Source organism: Ochotona curzoniae, unplaced genomic scaffold (assembly GCF_017591425.1).
Source record: "Ochotona curzoniae isolate NIBS_2020 unplaced genomic scaffold, NIBS_Ocur_1.0 contig_3819, whole genome shotgun sequence".
Taxonomy (NCBI): Eukaryota; Metazoa; Chordata; class Mammalia; order Lagomorpha; family Ochotonidae; genus Ochotona; species Ochotona curzoniae.
In genome coordinates this window covers 48182893-48205061 of record NW_024466004.1, presented here as the reverse complement: position 1 = coordinate 48205061, position 22169 = coordinate 48182893, and positions in this window count along the sequence as shown.

Here is a 22169-nt window from a genome sequence, read left to right as displayed (position 1 = left end):
CTCCTTGTTGGGTAGGGAACCTACAGGTGAGATGTTCCCCATTGGTGGTCTCTTAATTAATTAGGAAATGGGTGGGCAATGCTAGTGCTGCCCACTTGAAGGTGTGGCCAAGACCTCAGCAGGCCTGGATGTCTCATTGGCTATTTCTGGATGATTGCAACAGATGGAACTGGGCCAATTTGAAGCTAGGAACCAGGAACTTCTTTCTGATCTCCATGTGGGTGACAGAGCCCAAGGACTTGGGTCATCTTCTGCTACTTTTCCCAGGTGCATTAACAGGGTGCTAAGACTCCTCAAAGTCTATATGGGCTGCTGGCTCTGCAAGCAGCATCTTTACTCACTACACCACAACATTGACCCCATACTTTTAAAATTAATTTGAGAAGCAGAGGTAGAAACACACACACACACACACACACACACACACACACACACACACACACACACACAGAAGAAAGTGAGAGAGAGAAGTGTTCTTCTTTTATCGGTTCATTCATCAAATATCCCCAACAGTAAGGGCTACCTCAGACCAGGTATCAGGAGCACAATCTGGGTTTTCCACCTGGGTAGCAAGACTCTTAACTACTGGAGTCTTCACCTACTACCTCCCAGGGTGAACATTAGTAGGAAGCTGGAAAGCTGGAATCAAGAACGAAGTCCAGTGTTGGATCTAGGTAAATACATAATGTTGTGTCTTTTATTTTTTGAACCAAGCAATAAAAAAAAATCTATTTAAGAGGTAGAATGCAACAGGGAATGGAGAGCCTGAGGGATTCCTTCACTGGTTCACTCCCCAAATGGACACAGTGGATGGAAATGGAACCAGGAGTCAGGAACTCCATTCATGTCTGTCACATGGATGGCAGGCACCCAAGCACTTGAGCCATTGCTCATTGCTTTCCCAGGTGCATTAGCAGGGAGCCAAAATTGAAAGCAAAGTAGGTGGTACTCAATCTGTTGCTCTAATATGGGAAGGCTTAACCTGGGAGTCATAACGCTAACCCAGGATGTGGCTATTTTAACTGTCAAGCCAAATACTCAGCCTAAAAGTAATTTTAATTACTTTTTGATGGTATCATGGTATTCTGTTCAGTACATTGTTCACAAAAGATCCAAATATTCACTGTTAGCAGATATTTGGGTTGTTTCTGAGTTTAAAAGTCTTTGCTCTTACATAGACAAAGTCCCTTTGGAATCCTTGTATGAACATCTTATACACTTGTAATATTTTTCCTTTTGATAAAATTCCAGAGTTGTGATTTCTGCACTAAAGTTTTTAATCTTTTTAAAGTCTTATGTTTTTATGAACTCTAGAGAGGTTGTATCAGGTGATTCTGCCAGCAGCACTACAGCAATGCCCATTTATTTACCCAACAATCTCTATGAATGGATGTTTCTCAGTTCTGATAAAAACATTTGATATGGACAACATTTTGATCTTTGCCAACATATTTGCTATTTTCTTCTACTTCTGTTGATTGTAAGTTATAGTGAACATTTGGCATTCACTTATTTGCTTTATTCACTTTCAATTATCTATTAAATTTATAGTATGTGTTAGACATGTGTCGTGACCTGGAAATAAAATAGTGAGGAGTGGGGAAGGGGTTAACATTAAGGAAGAAAGCTATTAGTTTCATAACAAAGTATCACATATTAGTGTTTTCAAAAGGTAGGACATTTTGAGGGAAAAGGATTAGTGGAGGAAAAGCAGAGAGGGCTCAATCTAAGGAAACAGGAGTGGGCAGGTCAACTGCAAAGAGGTACTCAGAGCCACGTGGAAACAGGAAGCAGCAGAGGCAGCAGAGCAGAGCAGACAGTAAATGTGATGTAATTCACTAATCAATCATCCATAAGAGACTGATTTTAATCACCTGATATTGTCAATGTCCCTTTCATCACTGTTATTGCTTCTGCCCATAAGTAATGATGATTTAGCCCACACGGGGGATAAGCCGGCATTTATTCCTACAGAAAGATGTTGGCCACTCCTTTTCACCATCCTAGCATCACACTGATACCTTTGTTACATGTTCCTCAAGTTCATTGCAATGAGGGTTCACCTCTTTTTTTTTTTTTCTTCATGGTGGACTGTACCTAATGGGATGCATAATTGAAGCGTGGCAGAAATTAATATGTGCATATGTGGAAAAAGAGAGAAGCATGTCCCATTGCATGCAGTACAAGGAGGGACTCACAGTGAAATGGCTGATAATTTTCAACATTGTTGGGAGACACTTCAGTGGTAGCATGATGGACCCGTGAAAACTCATGAAAAACATCCATCTTAAGACTGGAGGGAGAATAATGAGGAGAGGAGGGAACTTGGAGAGAGGAAAAGGAGACCCCAGTGCCTATTAAACTGTCAAAAAATTAAGAAAAAAAAAAGAAAGAAAAAATTCCCAGGAGCAAACAGAGCTCTATCAGTGGCCGAATGGGAAGAGGAGATCACAGAGAATGCAGGAGGAGAATCAAGCCGTAGAATTGTGGGTTCCCTTGATTTTTAATCCAATTATGAAAAAAAAACCAAAGTGGTGGAGCCCTTTCAGATCTGTGTGGGAACAGGGTAGATTTCACAATCCAGATGCCCTCCATTGCCACACCAGATGCCATTTTGAATTCTGTGTCAAAGCCCCTGGTGTTACAAAAGAAAACTGTGCTTGTGTTAAGCCAGGAGAGAATTCATTTCAAGCTCAATGGATTGCACTTGTCTCAGTTGGAAAATAATACAGAGTTGGTGTCCCACAGATCCCACTCAAAATAGGTGTGGGATGCCTCCAAACCTAGCTGCCAGCAGGTTCGTAATTCATGTGATGGGCACCACTGTTATCCCCATGATCTAGCTTAAAGTCACAGCTTGTGTCTCCCTAATCCCGGTACAGCTGGAACTGTGAGTAGGACAAAGGCTGAGCAGAAAATGGTACAGTCACAACACAGGATAACAGGGGATGGAGAGAGGCAACTCAGGAGGTCTGGATGCAGAGCCCGAGGCAGATGCATAGGGAAGGAGCCTGGTTTTCTGGAGAAGTTTTCTGGAGAGAGTGGAACGATGCACATAAACGGAGAACTCGGCACTGAGTGGGATCAGTAAAGTTGATTTGTAGACCTGTAGATAACAGAACTTAAAAAGAATCTAAAAAGAATCTACTACTGTCAGTTGCAATGGCTAAAGGCAAAAGAAGAGACACAGGCTGAAGGAATGAGGTTACTGATGCCTTCGCCAAAAAGGAGCGAAAAACTCTTCTAATCTCAGAACAAACTGGTGAAGACACTGAAGAATTTCCAGATAAAGAATTAAAAACACCCAGAAGTCAATTCAGGAGTCCAAGGAATCCATTATACAGGAAAAAAACAGCACTGAAACAGAATCAAAATGAAGGAATGAGTTCAATGGAGCAAATGGATAAGGCAGAAGAAAGATTTTCAGAGTTGGATGATGCACATGCAAAAATGTCCAAATAATCAGAGGTATGGGAAAAGAACTGAGTAAAGCTAAGAAATCCATATAAGTCCAAACAAATTAATGACACCATGAACACAGATTCATGGGAATTTGTGAAGATGTGCAAAGAGAAGTTTGGTTGAAAGATGTATTCAACAAAATAATAAATGAGAACTTCCCAATGTGAAGAAATAGAAGGGACTCCAAGCACAGGGAAGCAGAGAACCTGACAGAATTGACCAGAAGTGTTCCTTACCATGGAACATCATAATCAAGCCTTCTATGGTTGATTATAAAGAAAGGACACTTAAATATGTGTATGAAATGTCAGATGACTTATACAGGAACACCAGTCAGACTCACAGTTGACTTCTCAGTGGAAACCTTATAGAGCAGAAGGGAATGGAGAGACATACCCCAGATTCTAAAAGAAAGTAATCATCAGCCTAGAGAAACATACATATCAAGCTTCTCATTTATATTTGAATATGAAATAAAAGAATATAAATAATAAAATAATATAAAATAAAATTCTTCCAAAGCAAGCAAAATCTGTAAGACTTCACATCTACCAGATCAAATACCTTACGATTGTTGCTTAGGGATGTGCTACAGATAAACAAAAACAAAAACAATACCCACCAAATCCAAATGTAAAAGTGAAGAACATCTCAATAAAATTTCAAAAGAAGACTGAATCAAACACTGGAAAACCCAATGTTAAAATGACAGGATCAAATCACTAACCGTCAGTATTAACCATAAAAGTAAACGATTTGAACTTGTCAGTTAAATAATACAGATTAATGGACTGGATCAAAATAACAAAGCCCTTCTATCTATTGTCTACAGAAGACCTATCCCACCAACAAAGATAAACTGAAACTGAAAGGGAAAGGATAATCCAGGCTAATGGAAATGAAAAATGATCTGGTATAGCTATTTTAATAAAATATAATACAGACATCAACATGAAAAGCATTAAAAGAGAGGGAGAAGGGCATTACATAATGATGAAGGGATCCATCAGCAAAGGGACTCACCATAATAAAGGTATACTCAACAAATACCAGAGCATCTGGATACTTGAACAAAATATTATAGATTTAAAGGGAGAAATAGACTCTAATATACTAATAATGGGGACCTTAACATCTCATTACTTCAATGGACACATAAATGACACAGAAACTCAGCAAGGAAACAACAGAGCTCACTTAAAAATAGAGCAAGTGGATTTAATTGATATCTACAGAGCCTTTCATCCTACAGACACAGAATACACTTTTTTCATGACTTCATGAAATCTCTAGGATTGATCACATTAAATGCCGTCCTCAACTGTTTTCCCAGGCCACAAGCAGGGAGCTGAATGGGCAGTGGAACTGCCAGGAATAGAACCGGCGCCCATATGGGATCCCAGGCATGCAAGGTGAGGATTTTAGCTGCTAGGCCATGCCACCAGGCCCTCCCAATGTAATTGTTAGATATATCTTCACAATAGGATGCTGGACTATTGTTTATGCCTATAATGTTAAGATACACTTAAAAAGGCAGAATGATAAACTTATGACTGCTGTTGATGGACTATACTATTGTAATAACAGAGAAAAATGGTAGGGGGAGGGAACATGGGGAGGATGGAAGGGAAAATCACTGAGCCTGTGGAGCCATACCATAAAAAGTAAAAATAAAAAGATTAAATTTATTTATTTAAATGCAGAGTTATTGGGAACAAGGTTGAAGGAAGGAGAGAAAGAGAGAGAGAGAGAGAGAGAGAGAGAGAGAGAGAGAGAAAGAGAAACTGAGATTTTCCATGGACCACATCAAAATCAGGAGACAGGAGCCTCTTCTAGTTGCACGTCTCTTGTGCAGGGCCCCAAGCACCTGGGCCTCCCTACTTTGCCAGGTACACTAACAGGGAGCTGTATTGGAAATGGAGAAATTGCAACTTAAACTGGTGCCCATATGGAAGGCTGGTATTGCAGTCAACAGGCTTATCCACTATGCTGTGATGTCTGCCTCAGAATTAAGAAAAATTAGAAGTGTGGGGGAGAAAAAAGATTCACAAAATATTAAGTCTAAAAAAGTACAAGGGAAGCAGGAAACCAAGAGCTAAACTTAATACTATCTGTGAGCTGACACAGAAAATAAGTCCTTTGAAAAGGTGCACTGTGGAAGCAAAGCAGGGTGTGGCTGCCCTTGAAAGTTATCACTGTCTCTCAGCAGACTGTGTAAGTTGCACAATGGTAGTGTGTAGAGGTGCTGTAGAAGCACTGGGTGTAAGGGGGCGGGCTGCATTCTGGGGCTGCTGAGGGCTGATAGGGATTGCCTGAGGAGGGAGACGCCAAGGAGAGTGGGGGAGTGGAGACATCAGTAAGAAGAGACTAGTTAGGTTTGGTTTTGAATAAATATGTGTGTGAAGCAGACAGGCTGAGAATTTGTGGAGTGCTGTGTTCTCCTTACTCCTTTTACTGATCATCTTCAGTTGATATTTTAAACATTTTTTAAAGCTTAAAAAATATTTCACACACACACACACACACACACACACACACACACACACACACACACACACAAAACGAGAGGAAATGCAAATGCCCGTGACATCTGGGACTGAATGGGTTTGAATCCAAGAGCCAGGAGCGAAGGACTGGGAGCACTGGGAACACAATTCCTGTCTCCCCGCTGCCTCCCAAGGTCGGCATTAGAAGGAAGGTGGAGTCAGGAGCTGGAGCTTAGTGCTGAACCGAGGTACTCACCATACGAGGAGCAGGTGTCTTACCATCTAGGCCAAATGCCTCTCCCCAGCTGACTCAGTGGCATAAGAAATGTGGGCCAGACAAGGCAAAGAAATGATCCAGGTGCATAGGAGGGTGGCTCAGAATGAAACTTCTATTGGCTTAGAATGCGCTCTTTGCCTTTGCTGTGACTTGAAGAACTGCGTCTTCTCAGAATCAGGCGTAGATCTGGTAATGCACTATTATTATTATTATTATTATTATTATTATTATTGCCATTATTAACAAATGAATGGTCATTACAAATTTAAAAAATCACGAGTCTCAGGCCCAGCGCGGTGGCGCAGGTGGTTAAGGTCCTCCCTTGCACACCCGGGATCCCATATGGGTGCCGGTTCTAATCCCAGCAGCCCCGCTTCCCATCCAACTCCCTGCCTGTGGCCCGGGAAAGCAGCAGAGGATGGCCCAAAGCTTTGGGAACCTGCACCCATGTGGGAGACCCGGAAGAGGCTCCTGGCTTCGGACCGGCATAGCATGGGCCGTTGCGCTCACTTAGGGAGTGAATCATTGGACGGAAGATCTTCCTCTCTGTCTCTCCTCTCTGTATATCCACCTTTCCAATAAAAAAATAATAAAAATAAATCTTTAAAAAAAATCATGAGTCTCATAGTCCCCAATTTGAGAAACATTCATATACATTTTTTTGTTTTATTTATTTAGTTACATTGCTTTAGGTCAGAGCTTCCATGTTAATACATATTACATAATGTCTGTCTCCCTGGTTCATTCCTAAGTTCCTGGAGATCAAGAAATGTCCTTTGCACCCTTGTTCAACACTGGGGTAGTCCTGGTGGTCTTCAAAAAGTGCCTCTTGATAGTGAGGATAAAGTAATACCAATTATAAGAGGCTCCTTTTTGTGATTCTGTGTCTGGTGAATTTTTAAATTTTTAGATGATACTCCCTGGGGATAAGGTAAGTGTATTAGGCCTTCTATGTTGTCAGCACCCTCCATAATTGGGGTGGAGTGAGGAGGGCTCGCAGGAGATAGATCTGTCAGAAAACAAACACATGTGACTTCAAAACATGTGACAAGTGTTCCTATTCCCTCCAAGTACATGTAATCCCTCTTCTGTCTTGGGAACATGGTCATGGCTTTGACTACTTTCTCAGGAAGGTCATGGATTAGCAAATGATAAAGGGCCATTGCTTTTTACTCTATCCCTATATAATTGGCTGAAGTGCATGTGAACTCTTAGGAATCCATCGCAATGCTGTTCCCTTATCTGAACTTGGGTATTCTAGGAGAGCAGAAGTCTCAGGGTGAAGTTAATGGATCTCCTTACTTTAACACTGTAAGGAAAGGTGGACTTATGGCCACTGTTGGCCCTCAGTAGTCCCAGTTGCAAGGAACATCCTCCGGCTTTATTGTAACCTATAATTTATCCCATACCCTGATGAAGAAAGATACAAAATGAAGCCAGAGACCACCCAGGATGGAGTTCCCAGACACTCTTGCCCCTTTTCTTTTCACTGCTTAATATAGTCTGATTGATTTCTTTGTTAGCTTGGGTGCTGGGTTCACGATCTGGCGGAGCTTCGATTGCCTGGTCCTATTCTCTTGGCCTGCATGAGCAGTGGGTGCCTGGTTCGTGAGCCACAAGTGTGGGGGATTTGTCAAGGCTCAGGTTGCCTGGCCCTGGTTATGTGGCCCACCTGCAAGGTAGATGTCAGGTTTGTGAACCCTGGGGCAGGGTATCTGGTGGGGCTCGGGTCAACTGGCCCTGGTCATTGGCCTGCCTGTGAGTGCAAAAGGCGAGGCAGTGGATGCAGACTCTGATGCACATGGAGAATGTGGCAGCCAGTTTGGTACCATAGCAGAGGAAGGAGAACAGAGCAAATTGGACAACTACCAGTAAAGATGACTGGATGATTAGAGACTTGAGGTTGATTATGGCAGCCAATGGACATTGGGAGGATTGCCCCAGCCTTGGATCGGTGAAATCAATAGCATTTCAGAACTATCCAAACCACTTGGTCAGAACCCTTGGAACACGCACCACATTGGGACCCTGGGTTGATATTGGGTGGCTGTTCCTCATCCCTGGGTACTGGGAGATTTGGGAGGCTGGGTATGGCTTTTTCCTTTATCTCTCCCCTTCCCCCAGAGATAAGAAATAGTAAGTTTGAAAACAATTTCCTTGAACCCTTGATCCTTCCTACCCTGATAAACCATGTAATCATCATCAAAAATAAAAATTACAAAAAAGAGAGAGAATATGCCACCTTGGGGCTGGAGTGGTGGCCTATTAGGCTAACCTTCCATCTTCAGTGCTAGTATCATATATGTGCACCAGTTTGGACCCTGGATGCTATACCTGTTATCCAGCTTCCTGCTGACGGCTTGGGAAAACAGCAGAAGATGGCCCATGGCCGTGAGTACTTGCTCCCAGCCTTGGAGCTGTGGAAGAAGCTCTTGCTCCCAGCTTCAGACCAGTTCAGACCAGTTCAGCTTCGGTCATTCAGGCAATTTGACAGAGGATGCAAGAGCTCTGTCTCTCTGCTGCCTTTTTTTTTCTCTCTTCAACTCAGATTTTTAAATAAAGATGAGTTGTTTTTTTTTTTTAAAAAGGGCCATTTTGTGTTAGGTTGTGAATTATACAAGGACAGTGACTTCATCTATGGTTTCTACCACTTGATTTGCCACTTCCCCCAGAAAAAAAAAAATAGCATAGCAGGCATGCAAAAATAAATTTTAATCATATGTAAAGTTTTGGCAATATCAAACAGGTTTTCTTTGGTAAAATCTTTAAAAAAGTGCCAGAGTGATTCAGACAGGTAATGTTCCTTCACAGCCATGTAGCACCTGGCCATGTACAGAGTAAGCCTTGGAGTCCCAAGATTTGGTGTGGTTGAGTTCATACAGTCTCTGCTCATCTTCCAAAGCACGTTTCCAGAGAACATATGTTTCCAGAGTAGTGCAGTTCACTGCATGTTCATATAACAGATATCTGTAGCTAACCACCCAAAGGCACAACCACACTGCCTGTGCTGATTTAATCACTGCTCAAGTTAGGATCATTTTTTTTTCAATGCTGTATAGCAGCAATCACAGTAACTATTGTCCAACATGCAAAGACCCCACTCAGCCTGAACCTCATCTTCATTGAATGCCTTACCTTTCATCTTTCACTGAACACTTCCCAGTTATTTATCTTTATAGATTCCGTTAAGTTCTGTAGTTTCATTAGAATTACTCTGATGATTTTGACAAATAGGAAAGGATGGCAAACATATTGGATATTGTTTATGTAAGATATATTTATTAGGTGCTTCTCTGCCAGAAAAGGGGCTTGTTCACTGTGGAAGCCCTGGTGAACTGTGGTCATTTAACTAGAGAAGAAGGCAGAAGGAAGAAGTTAACATGAACTTTTACATGTGAGATAAGACAGATGGGATGCCTGTGAAGTGGTAGTGAATACTATCCATCTTCATGTTCAGCAAGGATAAAGAGACAAACAAACTACCAAAAAATTCTATCGCCACTCCAAACCAAAACCAACAGCATCTGGGTTTAAAGTGGCTGTAAACATAACTGTGAATTCTGGGTGTAAGATCAATGGCTGCATTTTCTGAACTAGAAATTGAGACACATGGTCTGACACGTGATCTGACAGATGGATGGAGTGTTTTGAATTATAACTGCCCTAGGAAAATCCTTCGCAGTTAGTGTAAAGGTATATAGGTGTATCACAGAGCTATGGACCTGTTATGACTCGAGAGCTGTGCAGCAAATGCCATGCCTTTTATCTAATAAATTTTACAGTGTTGCATTTTCTATTTCGGGAGAATTATTCCTGTCTCACATGGAAGATTTCAGATATCGCACTTTGCCTTATGGAAAAGGAAATATTTCTGATCTTAGGCTTTGGGGAATTGAGTTTTGAAAAAAAAAAAGTTGGGAAATTGTGAGAAGGAGTGGAGATCGATAGTTCTTGTATTTTGCTGATTGCTAGCTAGCTTCATCTACAAAAGTGGCCAGATGGTGTCATGAAAACCGAGGGAAGTTGTGAATTTCTTCCTTAAAGATCTGAAAGAAGAGATGGCTGGCCAAGTGGCTTTGCCTGGCGAGCCTGAGCCCAGAACTAGTGCTGCTCAACTCACAGCTGAGCAATGAATATGATGCTTTAAAGACGCTCTAGACCCTTGCCTCCCAGTTCTTTTTTTTTTTTATAAAAAGATTTATTCATTTTATTAGAAAGGCAGACTTACAGAGAGAAGGAGAGACAGAAAGATCTTTCATCCTTTGGTTCACTCCCCAAGTGGTCGCAATGGCCGGAGCTGATTTGATCTGAAGCCAGGAGCTACGTGCTTTCTCCAGATCTCCCACATAGGTGCAGTGTTCCAAGGCTTTGGGCCATTTTTCACAGATTTCTCAGGTAATAATCATGGAGCTGGAAGTGAAGTGGAGCAGCTGTAATATGTCCTGACCCCCATATCGGATCCCGGCAGATACAGGGCAAAGACTTTAGTCACTAGGCTACCACACTGGGCCTCCTATCCATTTTTAAGGAAGAAATTTTCTTTCTTCATTTATTTGAAAAGCAAAATTACAGAGAGGAGAATAGAGAGAGAATCTTCCTTCCACTGGCTCACACGTATGAGTGGCCACAATGGCCAGGGCTTAGTGAAGCTGAAGCCAGAAGCCTGATCTCCTGTGATGTGGATGCAGGGGTCAAAATACTTTTGCCACCTTCTTTGCTTTCCCAGGTGCATTAGCAAGAAACTGGATTGAAAGCGGAAAAGTCAGAACTCAAATCAGCATCCATATGTGATTCTGGTGACACAGGTGGAGGCTTAATTTTGCTGTACCACAATCCTAGCTCTGCCACGTATCAAATTTTGTGAATTGCAAAACAAAGTTCACAACAGTATCATCCAAATATAGCCAACTTCACCTATAAATCTGCCATCCTTCTTTCTCCCTCCCTTTTCTCTCCCTCCCTCCCTCATTCCCTCCTTTCCTCCCTTCTTTTCTTTCTTCCTTCTTCCTTTTTTTCCCTTTCTTTCTTCACTGGAACCAGGAGATACAGGAGCCAAGAAACAAGGATGCCACTTTGAAACAACCAGGTACTGATGTAGGAATGTACATTGGCAGGAGAGTTTCCTGGCAAAACATGGTGACTCCGTAGTTCAACTATTACGTTGGAATACTGGGGCATCATAGTGTGGACATGGTAAAGCAAAAAAAAAAAAAAAAAAAAAAAAAAAAAAAAAAAAAAGAGAGAATTTAAAACTTCAGGAAAAATATCTGATGTGACAAAAACATGTAATCATAGGAGTCTGAGTGGTCTTAAAATGAATACTACTTACATTTGTACAATAAAAATGATGAAAACATTGATTTTGTATTTAACCAGAAGTAACTGAGGTCTACTAAGTCCTACTGAGGTATAGAAACAGCAAGGGTGGCATTACAAGAATGCTAAATCTGTGTCTGAGATATCAAAGAATAAATAATGTGGTGGATTTAAATTAAGGAAAAAAATCAGCGTAGAGGGCGTGGGCACTTGGCTTAGCAGTTAAATGGCTAACATATCCACTTGAGGTACCTGATTTTGATTCTCAGTTCTAGTTCTGACTCCAGCTACCTGCCAGTGCAAACTCTGGGGGACAGAGACAATGACTCAGATGATTAGATTCCTGACACCACATGAAAGAAACACGGTGGCTTTCTGGCTCTCCTCTGCCTTAGCACTGGTCCTCAACCAGCCCTGGCTGTCGTGGGCATTTGGAAAACGAAAGAACAGAATCTCTCTCTCTCTCTCTCTCTCTCTCTCTCTCTGCTTCTCTTAGAAATAAAATATTTAATCTTAAACTAGATTGCTTAAGATTAGAATTAGCTATGTTTACCAGTTGTATTCTAATAATATGTGAAAAATAAAAACTACTGAGCTTTAGGGTAAGGGAGAATTTGTCCATGTAAACATGGATACACACACACACACACATATCCCACATATCCCAGATACACATATAAATACCTTTTATAAAATTAGGGATCAAATAGTTTCTTATTTTTCTTAACTAAATACGATCGCTCCTTTTCTTATATAAACTAATATACAGAATGGTAATGAATTATTCTCAGAAGTAGGACATAATAGTATCTATAACACATAAAGAGAAATTTAGAAATAGGACTATCTAAGATAATGAGAAGCAAGAGGGAATTTAGGGAGAAGAAAAGCTGACATATGGAAGTAATTATTATGAATTTTAAATTATTTACTAAGCATGACAACAGAGATGCTTTTGTTAGTTGACTCATACTTTTTTAAAGAGAGAATATAAAAATGTAGAACAATGGAAGGTTTTTGAATTCCAAGAAATAACAACAACAACAACAAAAAACAAGACTTCAATCCTAAAAGCTCTTGAGAAAATCGCAAACTGATCCTGGGTGGATAGCCTGGAGTTTGTTTTGCTGTTAATGGATGCATTGTTCCAGCAAAAGCCCCATCATGTCAGCTGGGTGATATGGTGCATTTTGGCTTGCAACTCTGTCCTACATTCTCTTTTCTTTAACAAGAAAAAAATATTTGTGTGCTTTTTTACAAAGACTTTGGAGTGTATTCACCATTTTAGCTAACACAAACAACCTTGACAATCATAATCTGGTTTTTTTTTGTCCCTTTTCATCCAGACAAGTAAGCAGCCATCAATTATAGGCTCTCACATGAAATACAAATTTAGCACCATAGAAATGAAAACTAAAGCAATTTGTACCTTTACTATTCCAAGGGGAATCATTCTTGGCCTATTTACTATGAAATATTCCCTCTATCTCATAGTCTTCTAAGTTATATCAATGTCATCGACCATAACTTGAATCATAATGAGTAGATGATACCCTCGCATGACTGGAATCATGTCATCATTATTAGATGACCTAGTTAGCATACGTGGTTAAATATGACATTGCCTTTTTATTTATTGACTTATTCAGTCAGCATAGGTTATATCAGGATTGGGTTCCTGATGCGTTCATGTGAAATATATTTTGTTTGTTTTTTTAGTCCATATCCACTAACCACATACACTGAGCCATCTGCACTATTTCAAAATATTTCTTTGCAAATGATATTTTTTCCCTCTATGACTTTTATTATTAGTGCCCTGGAAAAAATGTAAAACATGAGCAAAGAAATGTGATAGCTTTGCTTCCAAAGCATTGGCAGGCTTTAGGAAGAGCCTCAAATCAGCAAAGATGTCAGAGAGAACAAACCTTTGCTGACCCCACGGGGGTCAAAAGCATGCATGGTGCACTGTTTTTCCTGTGCCTGTGTACACTCATGAAGGAAGAAGTGGGTGGATTAGCACTCCCGGAGGAGGCTTTCTGATAGCACCACATCCAAGGTCAGAAGTCTTGGCACTGTTTCAGGTTGTTGGTTACAAATAAGAATGTATAAAAGAGAAGCAACCATTTGCTTTAGAAGTGATGCTGGAATTTACCCTTGCTTTGACTCTTCTTCTACTGAAACCTTTCTTTGGCCTTTAGTCATTTCTTCCCATTGTAGCAGTCTCCCAGATTCTGGCCTTCCTGGGTCATTACTCTCTTCTCTTTAAAGGGAATCAAAATGCCCTAAATAAGTGATCCTTTCAATTTTGGAAGAATTTACTGGCTTATGTCCTCTGATTTCTTCTCTGAATTTTGTTTCTTTTCAAATTTTGTTCACATCACTTCTGTTCTGTAAGCATTTTTAAAAAATCATTTCTAGTATTCATGAACCTATTAATTTACTTACTAAAACTTACCTTGATTATTTTCCAAAATTCAGAAGAAATTAGAGTCTATTAAAAAAAATTAGGCAGTGTGTTTGGTGGATAATGAAGCACAATTTAATTTGTCTACTCTGGAATTTGAGATTGTAAGAAAATTTTGGGGTTTTGTACAAATAACAGAATGTCACTGATTCCACATACTTATTTTATGATTTATTTATATTAATTCCATAATGTACAATTGATTATATAGTTGGCATCCTATCATATAACACAGCAAGAAATGAGCTATGGTCTGCTTGGCTGAGCCTCCTTTCAAGAGTCTGTTTTCTGTTTTGTTCAGTTCTGTCTATTCCCCACACTGTGGGCAGCAACGGAGAGCAAGAGTACTTGAGTGAATAGCATTTAAAGACAAGGAAACAGCTCACATACTTTAAGTCAAGTTAATATATCCACTTTAAAAATTTCTTTCATACAGTTAAAGGGAAAATCCTGTACCCTTCAAACCATTACTCTCATTTTAATGTTCATTAACGCATAATTACATCTTACATAATATAAAATAGGTTTCTTTCTTATACTGAGAAGTTTGTTTGCTAAGATATGACTTAACCTTGATCTTTAAAACTTTGTTGTAATTAATTCTCCCTTCTTTCTCATTTTTCTGCAGCAGCTTTTTCCTAAAATGGCAACGCCAATTGAGACTGTGGAACTGTTGCTGAATCCAAAGTCAAATTCAGATCTGTTACTAAAGAAATAGTAAGACTTCAATACTACACTGCATGCCCTTCTGACCTTTTTATTGCACAGGTTTTCATGCTCATCCCTGGTTTAAACCTGTGGCCCTTCTTCCTGAGCATGGGGCTAAGTGAATGGTAAAGATCTCTAAGCCATTGTCATTGTCCAGTGCAGAGAGATGTGCATTTCTGAATGGAACATATATCAGAAATCATGGCCTCCATTTTAACTTTAGTATGAAAATAGTGTATTGTAATTAACTAAGTGGGCCACAAACAGTATAGATAAAAGAAGGCAGCATAACAACTAATAAGGTATAAAAACCTCCTCTTTGAGCATTAGCTCCTTGGAGCACATAGATATGTATGTGCAACCTAAAAATTTATACAGTTAACATCTAAATGCTCTCAGGAATGCATTTTGCTATGATTCATGTTTATGATTTATCATTTATACAAGTGGAGCATAAGGAGTCTGATTCTAAACGTCATTGCTCTGATCATGATGGATTATCTGAGGAGAATTAGAGCTGAGATAGGAAGTGCAATACAGGATAGAAATCACTCTATCAACTAATAAATGTCTAATCAATGGCTTCCTCCCAATAGGCTGTGTAAAGTGTGGTGGCATTAGAGACTTAATCATGGCTTTGTGCCTCAAACATAAGATAAAACTAGAACCTGTGATGCCTTTTCAGAGCATATCTTTATTTGCATGCACAAATGAAGCTAAAGAGTCATATCCTGGACTGGTCAGTAAAGTTTTTGAGACATAGGACTATTGATCCAGACTTTAAAGGAAAGGTTGGTTTTTGGATCAAGGGAGCAAAGCTATTCGCAAAGTCGTAGTAAGGGGTAGGGACATGGTAGGTTCAGTTGCTGAGTAGGGAGGATCAACCATGCTGGAACCGAAGAATCAAATCAAATAGGAAAAAACAATTCAGTACCTTGATGTGTGGGACTCATGATAGCAGTCATGGATTAGATGCCATGCTCTCAGTACTGTTGCTGTTAACCAGCAGGGGATCAATGCGCCCAAGTGCAAAGCGGCTTGAGATTTCTTGAGTGAATGGCGGAGGTGGAGGTGGAGCCCACCGTTGAGTGATAATGCAAGTTTGCAAACAGAAAGATACATTCTTTGGGGCCATGGAGACCTGAGAAAATTGTAGAAAAGTGAGTGAGATAAGCTTTGACATATCTCCTTTATCGACCTCTCCAAAGGGCAAGTATCTTGTCCTGGCTATGACTCTATTATTTCTTTTTTTTTAAGATTTATTTTTATTATTTTTTTATTGGAAAGGCGGATATGCAGAGAGGAGAGACAGAGAGGAAGATCTTCCGTCCGATGATTCACTCCCCAAGTGAGCGCAACGGCCCATGCTATGCCAATCCGAAGCCAGGAGCCTCTTCCGAGTCTCCCACATGGGTGCAGGTTCCCAAAGCTTTGGGCCGTCCTCGACTGCTTTCCCAGGCCACAGGCAGGGAGCTGGAAGGGAAGCGGGGCTGCCGGGATTAGAACCGGCGCCCATATGGGATCCTGGGCATGCAAGGCGAGGACCTTAACCACTGCGCCACCGCGCCGGGCCTGACTCTATTATTTATTGTTAGGTCTGGCTTTGATCTAGCTACAGTTTCATTGCGTTTAGTTGTGCATGTCGAAGGTGAGACTCTGTGGGGGTTGTGTCAACTCTTTTGGATAAAACCCAACACCCAGTAATTCTGTGAAAAAACACTGCTTACTTTTTTTTGGTGACTATTTTGCTGCTCTTTGTTTACATACATATGTGTTTCCAAAAGTTTGTGAAGAAGAACAAATTGAATAACAAGTTTATTTGGGTGCAAAAAAGTTTTTGAAATTTATATTGTTTTTCATGATATACATTTTCCACACTTTTTTGAGGATTCTTAGTAAGTCTTATTTTGAAACTATTCTTAAAAAAAAAAAAAAACGTATTTTGTTTAGTTGAAAGGTATTGTGCTAGAAATAGACCAGGAGAGACAAAGAATGAAAGAGATTTTCCACCTGCTGGTTAAGGCAGGAGTCTGGAACTTCACCCAGGTCTCCCATGAGGGTGTCAGTGCACAGGTACTTGGATCATCTTCTCTTGCTTTCTCAAGCGCGTTAGCAGGGTACTGAATCCAAAGTAGAGCACCTGGGTTCTCAAATGGTTCCACAATATAGTATGCTAACCTTACAGGCTTTGGCTTAACCTGCTTCACCTAAAGGCTGGCTCCAATTCTTTTTTTCTTTAAAGAGACACGGTAGGTTCACAGAATAATTAAGAAGAAGGTACAGAACTTTTCTTTATGTCCCTGCCACCTCCCTGTAGTATCAACATAATTGGTACCAGGTATGCAGATTTGTTTTAATTAATGAGCTGAGTGACACATCACGATTACTCACAGACCATAGTCTACACTGGCGTTCACTCTTGACACATGTTCTAGGGATTTGGATAGTGTATAATGATAGGTACTCATTGTGAAATCCTGCAGATAGTTGCCACTGCCTTGAAGATCTGTATTCTGCCATTCAGCCTGCCTTCACCTCTACACCTGAATGACCACTGATGTTTTCAGCCTTTTTCAGGATGTCATTTAGTGAGCATGATGCAGCGTATAGCCTTTTCACATTGCCTTCTTCCACTTGATTTTCTCCCTGTCTTCTCATTTTGATAGTTATTTTTACCATTGATTATTAATCAATTGTTTCATTATAGCATTATTTATTTACCTCTTTATCCACCGAAGGATAGTTTGCGGGGTTCCAAGACGGCGATTAAAAATAAAACATCTATAAACATCTAGGTGCAGGTTTTTACATATACATAAATTTTCAATTCGTTAGAGTAAACAGCAAGGAGCATGACTGGTGGATTATACAGTAAGGCTATGTTTAGTTTTGTATAAAAACTGCTAAGCTGTCTTCCAGAGGTGTACCATGTTGTAGTCCCACCAGCAGTGAATGAGAGTTTCTGTTGTTCCACATCCTGGTCAACACTTGGTATTGTCATTGTTACAGATTTTCACCATTGTAACGGTGCAGTTACATCACACTATTGGCTTAATTTGTGCATTCTTAACATGTGATCTGGAACATATTTCTATACACTGATTTGTTAGGTGCATCTTTTGTTTGGTGAGATGCTTGTTAAAGTCTTTGGTCCAGTTTTTAATTGGATTTTTTCACGTTGTTGAGTTTGTTCTTTGTGTTTTAATTATTTATAAAAAGGGAACAAATTTCATATATTTCATTCTACCTTCTCTTCTTCCCTCGCTTCCAATCCTCCTTATTTCTTTTATTTATTTCTTTAGTTTAGCTATTACAAGGGCATGTTTGCAATTTTCCTTATAATCACAAAATTCACTGCCCATAAACAGAAGATTCAAAATGTTCTTTGTATATTTTGGGTAATAGTGCTTTACTAGATATGTATTACATGAATATTCGCCCCTACCCTATACCTTGTCTTTTTAGTCCTTTTACAGTGTCTTTTGAAGAACAAACATTTTCAGTTTTTTTTAAACAAGATTTACTTATTTTTATTTAAAAAGCAGATTTTACAGAGAAAGAAAGAGAAGGAGAGAGATCTTCCATCTGCTGGTTTACTCCCCAAATACCCAGTGCTGAGCTGATCTGAAACTGGGAACAAGGAGGTTCTTCCTGATCTCCCAAGTTGGTGTAGGGGCTGATGCACTTGAGCCATCCTCTGCTGCTTCTCCAGGCCATAAATAAGCAGGGAGCGAGATAGGAAATAGAGCTGCCGGATCACACCTTAGGGCCCTAAAGGGCTGCTGGGTCGGCCGATGGAGGTTTAACCCATCGCACCATGCCAACCAGGCATTTTTAATTTTAATGAAGTCCTGTTTACCAATTTTATTCTTCTATGAATCACACATTTGTTGTAGTGTGAAAATGTCATCATCACACCCTAGTATGTCTAGGGTATTGGATTTTGTAGTTTTGTATTTTGTGTTTTGTTTTCAGATCTATTTTGAGATAATTTTTATGAAGCTTGTGAGATCTGTGCCTATATTTTTTTGCATATAGCTGACCAGATATCTAGAACCACTTGTTGAAAATGCAATGTATACTCTGCTGTAATGCTGGTATTCCTTATTCAGTCAAAGATCAGTTGACTGTAGGTATATGCATTTGTTTCTGGGCTCTCAATTCTCTTTTATTAATCTCTTTTCTATGCTCACATCAATAACCTATTGAATTGATCCATATAGCTTTATAGCAAGTCTTTTTAAAAAACTTTTTTCATTTTTTTGTCATATTTTTGACAAGCTTTACATAGTTAATTAGGGTAAAAAGGTTCAAGGGCTACAGGAAAGTGGGTAAGACTATTATTTTTTTTTAAAGATTTATTTTTATTATTTTCTTATTGGAAAGGCGGATATACAGAGAGGAGAGACAGAGAGGAAGATCTTCCATCCAATGATTCACTCCCCAAGTGAGCGCAACGGGCCGATACTATGCCGATCCAAAGCCAGGAGCCTCTTCCAGGTCTCCCACGCGGGTGCAGGTTCCCAAAGCTTTGGGCTGTCCTCGACTGCTTTCCCGGGCCACAAGCAGGGAGCTGGAAGGGAAGCAGGGCTGCCGGGATTAGAACCGGCGCCCATATGGGATCCTGGGCATGCAAGGCGAGGACTTTAGCCACTTGCGCCACGCGCTGGGCCGAAAGTGGGAAGACTATTTCAATTGTTTCTCAATCTGAGTAAGGGGATAAGGAGAACCCACCAATCCCACCCACCCATATAGCAAGTCTTTATGTTAGTGTTCATATTACAGTTTTGTTCTTTTTCAATACTATTTTGAGTCTTTTACCTCTCCATGTAAGCTTAACAATCAAGTCATCAACATCTACTAAAACCTTACTGAGAGTTTGGATTGAAATTGCATTGAGTCTGTAGATCAAGTTGGGAAGAACTAATTTTTTTTTTTTTATCATTGAGTTCTCCTATCTATGGAAATGTTGCTCCATTTGTGTAATTTTTATTACAATCATTTGAATTGTCTTCTTCACGTGGATCTTTTATGTGTTTGTTAGATTTATATCTATGTGTTAAAAATGAATGTTAAAAATTGCATCTATAGTGAATTGGTACAGACTCTTTTCTTTGTCATTATTCCATGAGTAATACAGTATAGCAATGGTTGTACAGTTTTAATTTGCATTAGATATTACAACAAATCTAGAAATGATTTTAACTATGTGGTGGGAATGTGCTTAGGTTGTTTATTACTTTATACGTGCATAATACGGTGTCATTTTATGTATGTATATTGAACATTTGCAGGTTTCAGAGTCTGTGGAGGGCCCTGAATGTAATGCTGGATACTAACAGGAATGGCTGTGTAGGTTGTTGAGCCTCACAGAGGAAGTCTGATTATACAGATTTTATTTGTATCATTTTATGTGATAATACCATAGTTTAAGGAGGTTCAGTGTGGTTTTACTCTAGCAGTCCTCATCACTACTCAAAATGGGTACTTTTATGCTCTCTCGGGTGCAGAAAAGAGGGTGGTGGCCAGTAATATCAAGTATGTATGCACAAAATCACCTTTCTTTTTGAATCTTGACTTTAAGCTTATAGGGATACATAATAATTTGCCAAAGTTGCTTCATGAGTTCTGTATAAGTTTTTCAACCACCCCAGTGAGTTGCTAATTTGATTCTTACCAGATTTTCTGTCTGAAACTTTTCTTGAAGATCTGACTTTTGGGAAAGCAAATGTAATGCAATATACATACACTTTGAAAGTTCAGGGTTTATAAAAGGATAAAAACTAAATTCCCATTTAGCAGTTCAATTCAGTTGAATTTCTCTATTGAAACTTAGTATTAATAATTGAAGAATATTAATGAGCCATTTCAACAATAAAGCATTTGTAAGCTTATCAATGCCAGACTTTGGCATGGGGGGTGCTTATTATCCTTTTCCCTATTTCTGAACCCTGTGATTTTCAAGTGTGGCGCCCAATGAAAAAGTTGGTTTAATGAACAACTTAATGATTGGCAAGTGATATCCAGATGATTATTTAGCATTTATATTTCTTTGACATTTGACATAAACAAAACTGAAAGCAAGGCAGATCAAATGTAAATCCAAATACTAACCATTGCCATCTGGTTTCCTTTCATGTCATTGAAGATGAAAGATGTGCATTTTTTACTGAGTACCACAGATATTTTTCCTATGTTTAAAATTCAGTTCAATCTATTACCCCTCCCTCCCAAAATTCAATCTATATTGATGCTACTAAAGGAAGAAAAATGTTACTGTATTTTAAAAGAAGTCGCAGTTAGTGCAGGTTAATGTAATATTATCTGTTTATGAAGCATATTCTACCAAAGAAATAGTTTCGAGAACTCTGTAGATATAACTTTATATTTTTGAAATGATCTTTAAAATTTGGTCTGTTTATGATTTGTACAGTGTTTGATAAGTTATTTTTCACTTATATATACAATATAAAATATATAATATTAAATATATGAAAATATATAATATATATTTATTGCAGAAATTCCATTAGTTCATTCTTTTGAACTCCATTGCTATGTCATATAGCATGTCACTCTTCTTTTTTTTAGGATGTATTCATTTTTATTAGAAAGATTTAACAGAAGAAAGGAGTGAGAGAGAGGCAGAGAGAGGGAGAGAGAAAAAGAGATATCTTCCATTAACTGCTTCACTCCTCAAATGGCTGCAATGGCTTGAGCTGAGCCAGTAGCCAGGAGCCTCTTTTGCATCTCCCATATGAGTGCAGCGGTTCATGGACCCAGGTCATCTTCTGCAGCTTTCACAGGTTGTAAGCCAAGATCTAGTATGTCCTGGGAAAGCAGAAGATGGCTTGAATTTTTGGGTCCTCAGAATTACTGGTTCCTGGCTTTAGCATGGCCCAGTAGGAGGAAGTTCTCTCCCCCCACTCTCTGTAACTCTATTTTTCTAATTAATAAACATAGCTTTTTATTGATAAAAAGAAGACAACATTTTCCCATTATTTTAAAACCCTTCACTAGGAATTCTAGCATACTTTATAATATGATATACTTGCTAATTATTATATAGATAGGAGAAATTCACCAGAGCTTCGACTTCAAAAGTTTGTTTCCTTTACCTCCAGTTTATTTTCTTAAAATTAATTAATTTAGGGAAGGAGAGAGAGAATGAGAGCAAGTGAGAGAGAAAAGAGAGGGAAGACTTTCCATTTGTTTGTTCATTCCTACGGAGGCTGGGGCTGTACCAAGTGGAAGTTGGGAGTCTGGACCTCAGTCTGAATTTACGATATAAGAGGCAGGGGCACAGATACCTAAACTAACCTGAGTATCTCAAGGTATGCATTAGTAGGAAACTGGACTGGAAGAAGAGCTGTGATTTAAACCAGGTACTTCACTGTAGGATGTAAATAGTCTAAGCGGCCTCTTAACTGCTGTGCCAAATATCTGTGCTGAC